The sequence below is a fragment of the Phragmites australis genome, chromosome 5, assembly GCF_958298935.1.
Source record: "Phragmites australis chromosome 5, lpPhrAust1.1, whole genome shotgun sequence".
NCBI classification, from domain to species: Eukaryota; Viridiplantae; Streptophyta; class Magnoliopsida; order Poales; family Poaceae; genus Phragmites; species Phragmites australis.
Genome location: NC_084925.1, coordinates 3,461,284 through 3,467,545, shown reverse-complemented (window position 1 = coordinate 3,467,545; position 6,262 = coordinate 3,461,284).

The following is a 6,262-nucleotide window of genomic DNA, read 5'->3' as shown; positions in this document are numbered from 1 at the left end:
AGCATAAAACACGTGTCGGGACTACCGAGATGATATTCTGGTTAATCGTTGAAGTCGTGATTATGTAACTGATTGACTTGATGATTAACTAGAATATTATTTGGATGGTTCCCTCACAACTGGTATCAGAGCCTAGTTTAATAAAGTAGCCAAAAAACACTTAGAACATGGGTTAGTAAAGTGTCAAATCCACTAAGCAACCCACAAAAATTTCTTTTATGCCTCCTCATGATTAATATGTATGAACTTGCCATATTATGTAATATGTTATTGTGTGCGACACTTATGTCGTTTAGTTTTGTGTAAGGAACATATTCTAATGGCGGTAGATATCGGGGGCTCAACCAGTACGAGGTAAGAGCTTGGTGTCCCGTACGGTGATGGTATAGGAAGTGAATACATTAGCAATAATGTATAAACATCCACCATACGATGATAGATATGATCGTCTACCTATGTGAAGATTACAAGGGGTGTCTTGTAAGGCGACGGTACGGGATGTGAATACGTTGGTAACAACGTATGAAATGGTGCTTATGCAACTCACACTGTTCACGTGAGAAGTAAAAGATAGCACAAAGGGTGATGGTTGAAAACTATTGTATGTATGAATGCATGTGATCTTGATGTTTGCTGCGAAGAGGTGCGTTCGAGAAAGAAACGTATATATAGGAATCGAGCACACCTTTATTTTTTATAGCTCATATGCATGCATTTTTTCAAAAACACGGTGTTATGGGTCTAAGAAATAATATCCGGCTAATGTTATTATACTAAGTCAGAATTTAACTTTTCCCTCTTTATTTTATCGTCACAACAGGATGAGAACCCGCCAAAATCTTTGAGATCTTCCTGAGGTTTCCAATGAGAATAACCCGCCTCCACTATCGAGTATGGCGGAGGTTCTGATGCAGATCGAACAAAACCGTCAAGCCCAGATAGTGCTCCTCGAAGCTCTCATGCGCAACACGGTCCCTCATGGAGGAGGTGGGGCCGGACGCCGAGATGACTTCTCGGATTTTCTATGGACTCAGCCACCTACCTTTATGCGTGTTGAGGACCCCCTCGATGCTGATCATTGACTTCACACCATCGAGCAAAAACTCACGCTCCTTCGGTGCGAGGACCACGAGAAGTCGCTCTTTGCCGCCCATTAGCTCCAAGGCGCGGTGGGTGTGTGGTGGTCCAACTTCGGAGCCGTCGCTGGCTGCCGCCGCTGATGTCCACTCGTTGGCGGCGATGACCAAATCTAGCCTTGCTTTGAAGGTGGTGGGGCTTCACGGGACCTCCGAATGACGTTTCTGGTGCAAGGACTATTGTGAATTTCATAAGGAATTAAAATGGGGAAGATGTTTCCATATGCCCTTGCAAAATAAAGAAAGACAGACAGACAGACAGACATAGGGATATGGATAGTCTATGCCATGGAATGTTTGGGTAGATGCATGATGCATGAAGCATGGGCTTGCTTGGAGTGCGCAGGAATTCAATGAAATTTTGTAGGAATATGAATGACTACTTTGAAATTCCTACGGAAACCTATTAAAGCCTGTTAAAGCCCGTTGCACTTTGCTTGGGCTGCCAGGCATGAAACCTAACAATGGACACTAGCTCGACTATATAAAAATACATATATTCCTCCAAATACATATTTTTCTCATATAATAAATAAGTACATTATTTCTCTGAAGAGATAAAAACATATCTCTACTACTTAAAAAGTCCTTACTGCATCGTATCTTCACGCAATGTTTCGCTCCCGTCCCTTGTTCCACTGCCCCGTCCGCACACACACTCCTGGCCCACGCCCGCTCCCCCTCGCTTCCCTCTCATGCCCTCACACCACACCACTGCCAGCCTGCCACTACCATCAGCCGATCCGTGATGCCCGCGAGCGCAGCCACCCGCCTCTGCACTAGACGCCCCCTTCACCATCAGCCGGCCGCTTGATCCTCCACGCCATACCCTGTGTCGTGCCCGTCGCTCCCTCTCGGATCCACATCCTTGAGTTAAATCCACACCACACAACCACCAGTCCACCACTGCCATTAGTTGATCCGTGACCCCCGCGAACGTAGCCGCTCGCCTCTGCGCTAGATGACTATGTCATCATCGACACGCCGCCCTGTGCTGCTCGCAGCCCATCGGATGCCACCTTGAGCTCCGGATCTCGCCACCCCGCCGGCGTGCACACATCGCATGCAAACGAGGGGGCACCTTTGCTCGAGTCGCCATGGATCCCGCTGCCCTCTGCCGAGCCACCCCCGGAGCCCATCAAGCTCCTTCCACGCAGATGCGGCGTTGGGATGCCTCCATAGAGATATGAGGAGGACCGCCATATCTCAGTGGCGGCAAATCTAGGAGAAGAGCAGCTCCACGTCACGATCACCGTAGCCGTCGCGCGCGTTCTCTTCTCCGAGAAGCCAGGCGCTGCACGGCCAAGAGCCTAATCGGCTCTTCGTCGGTAACCTGCCCTACTCCTTTACCTCCGATGAGCTCTCCCTAGCCTTCTCCGAGGCCGAAAGGGTCAACGATGCGCAGGTACGCACACCAAACCAATCAAAATCCTCTCTTCGTTCACTTACCTATGCGTTGTCCATGGACCAATTCCTGAACAGCATCATGGTTGATGGCTCCCATCCCTGCAGATAATCTATGACAAGGTCACCAACTGGAGCCGCGGCTTCGCCTTCGTCACCATGGCCACCGCCGAGGAGGCCGCCAAGGCCATCCAGATGTTCTATGGCGCCGTAAGTTCCACACCAATTGGACCAATTCTTCTTCAATTCACAGAAGTGGGGTCTTGCTCATGCCCATGAATGTGTGTGTGCTGGCATGATCTTGGCATGTGTCTCAATGAAGCTGCTGGTGGGAGGACGGCAAGGGTCAACTACCCGGAGGTGCCACGGGGCGGGGAGAGGAAATCGATCACAATGGGTGGCCGTAGGCGTGACGATGGCATGCACAAGATTTATGCCGGCAACCTGGGGTGGGGAGTGCGTGCCGACGTGCTCAGGGCAGTGTTCGAGGGCAGCCTGGCATGCTTGATGCCGGGGGTTCAGCTTCGTCTCTTTCAGGACTGCAAAGGATGCACAGGCTGCATTGGAGGCTTTGGATGGAGTGGTACGTTCTGTCTTGATCTAGGACAATGTTGTTCAGTGCCTGCTGCATCCCCTTATTCAATTAGCAAATGTCAATTCATACAGCTACTTAAAATTGAATTGTGAAACGCAGCAACAGGATAACTTAAAATTGAATTTTCATAGTATTTTGTGCACACATGGGAGTTATACTAATGGCATGTGCTAAATGTGAGCCAATGACTTGATTGGACAATGCATAACATCTTTATGTACTACTTTATGCAAGTAGCTTGTCATTTGACAATCATGTTTAATTTTACCTAAGGGTACCAAATTTTCATAGTATTTTGTGCACAATGAGAGTCATGCTAGTAATATGGAAGTTGTGAGGAACTGTCTAAACAGTACTACAATTAATTATTAGAATGATTATTTACTTAGTCATGTCTGTAATAATTATTTGAAATACCATTTTGGTAGTCCCGACATATGTTTGTTGTCCAAAATCGGAACACATTCCTTACCAACATTTAATATCACAACAAAACTTAATAAGAGCGAGTACTTAAGCTTATATTATAAGTTCTTAAGCACCTACAAATTCTCACAATTTACAGCAAAAGAGTTAGAAGAATGCTAAAACTAATCAACACCTACGTGAGAAACTATGCAACGGAAGCTAAAGCTATAAAAAACAAAAGGAGGATGAAGTCATATGCCTTTAGACTCCATCACAAAAGCACGATTTCCGAGTAGTTGCCCACTCGTGCCCGTCACCTACATCGACGGACTTGAAGTAGCCAAAGAACAACTCCTCCACACCGGTAGCACCTGAAAGAGCAGTGTGACTACGAAGGTACTTGTAAGACTTAATCCATAATGAGTACTTATAGATAACCCGACTTTAAGGATTATGCATTTGGATGTTAGTAAGAAAGCGACCACATGGTTAAGTAGATTTATATACGAAAGCAATTTGACATAAACATGTGAGCAACTAGACTATACTAAAAGTACTATTCTACCATGTAACCAACATCATGAACATGTAAGTAATTGGACCTATACTAGCATAACTGAACAGAACCACCACAATCACACTAACCCACAATCGTGACTTTACGACCGATACGAATGGATACAAGTATGATCATAACCAAGAACGGGGCAATTTTTGATTTTACACCCTTTAGGAGATACTCCTTACCCACATGCCCCAGGTTCATCCTCTTGGTACCCGAGACAACGTTTCTCATACTCGAAACTACCCACTCGCACATACCCCTATGACACCGGGGTTACCGCGAGCGTGTCTCAGACACCTCTGGCTCCCCGCCATCTTGCTTTTTCTTATTCTTTTTCATACACGTCATATTGTTGCAAGGAAAGCGTCAGTACGGCTTATGGGCTTACCTTACCATTAGATCAACATGTGGTAAGTACGGGAAGTGCTAAAGGGAATGGCACCGACGGACGGTGCTTAACCGATACAAGCGGTCTATGACATCTGGGTTCCTTTCTCGACCTACCCCTAGCACCACCCACATCTCGCCTCATCCTTACACTCAAACAATCCATATTTTATAATCATTGTGAACAATAATTGATCATATAGCTCGTAAACGATGGAACATTCTATCGCTCAACTTCTACCGAAGATCTATGCATTGTTAAGCATCTTGTGCCACTTTTCAGCTAGACATTCTCATGATTTTACCCAGGCTACAAGGATACATGTTAACAACAATACAAGGGAAAGATAATACATCAACATAGATTCTACCTACATCAACATAGATTCTACCCGTATCAATCCGACACTTGACTCATTACCATGCAAACATACATAAAGCATAGTTTATCATAATAGACACATATTGATCCAAAGTACTGGGAAGAGTATGCTTAGGTGCTTACCTTATTGCTCTGGTGACTGCCTAATGCTACCCGCACAAAACTCGCAAAATTCTGGTAGATTGGCACCGCCTTCGCCCATGCTCGCGTCACGCTCCGGTTCTCCGTTCACTACAATGATGAGCATGAATGAGGTGCAACAATATATGCTACAATATGCATAACAACATGTTAAGAGTGCAAGATACGCGAAAGAATAACAAACTTTTGGATTAACTTGGAAGTTCCAAAGATTCTGGGTTGAACTCGAAATTCTGGGTTTCGGAACATCCGGAGTGTACTCCGGACAGGGGTTCTTGGTTAGCCATTTTTGGATTAACTTGCAAGTTCCAGGTTGAGTTTGGAACCTCTGGGTTAGGACGAAATGTCCGAGTGAGGGTGCTCGGTTAAAAGCACCACGAAATACCCAGACCCTCCGGGTTTAACCTGGAATATCTGAGTTTGGCAGACTTGAACTTGTCGATGACTTTCCTCGGTCAATTTTATTTACATGTTAAATATATCCTACATAGATATGCATACATACTATACAAGGGTTTCTAGACCTAAAATGCACCCTAAACCATAACAATTTTCGAGTACATAACAACGGAGTTTTCCCTGAGCTACCTGGAACCTCCGAGTTTAACCCGAACTATACGGGTTGCTGCAGAGAGGTCTCTTCGTGGGAAAAAATGGCCGATTTTATTTACGAGCTTGCTTGATCAAGGGAGAAAAGGTTTTGCACTAGTTCATAGGGTCTAGACCTCACTCACTAACTAGCAACTCGATTTCCCAGCTCAAAACTTATCCAAAATCCTCGAATTCATTCCAAAGCTCAAGAACTTCGGGCACTTCACAACTTTGCAACCGAAGTTCCAAACTTGGATTTCAACCAACCAAACCACGTGTTCTTGCAATGGGATCCTAGGAGACTCGCCCAAGATGCTTTGCCGAGGTTGGTGACTGTCGGTGGAAGGTGGAAAAGCTCGTGAAGAGGAAGAATGTCGGTATTCCTCGTGCTTCAACCAAGAACAACAAAAGACATCAAAACCGGCTCGAATCCTTCAGGAAAATGAAAATGAATTGGATGGATGAGGAGCTTAGGAGCTAAAGAACGCGTGAGTACCACATGCATATGTCGATGTGGCTTCTAGAAGGCAGATTCGAGGAAGATATATATATATATATATATATATATAGGGGAGGGAAAGGGGAGTTTCTCCCTTGCCTTGGCCGGTTGGAGAGAGCGTGGGGGAGTGAGGGAGAGAGAGGGAGCAGGTGGG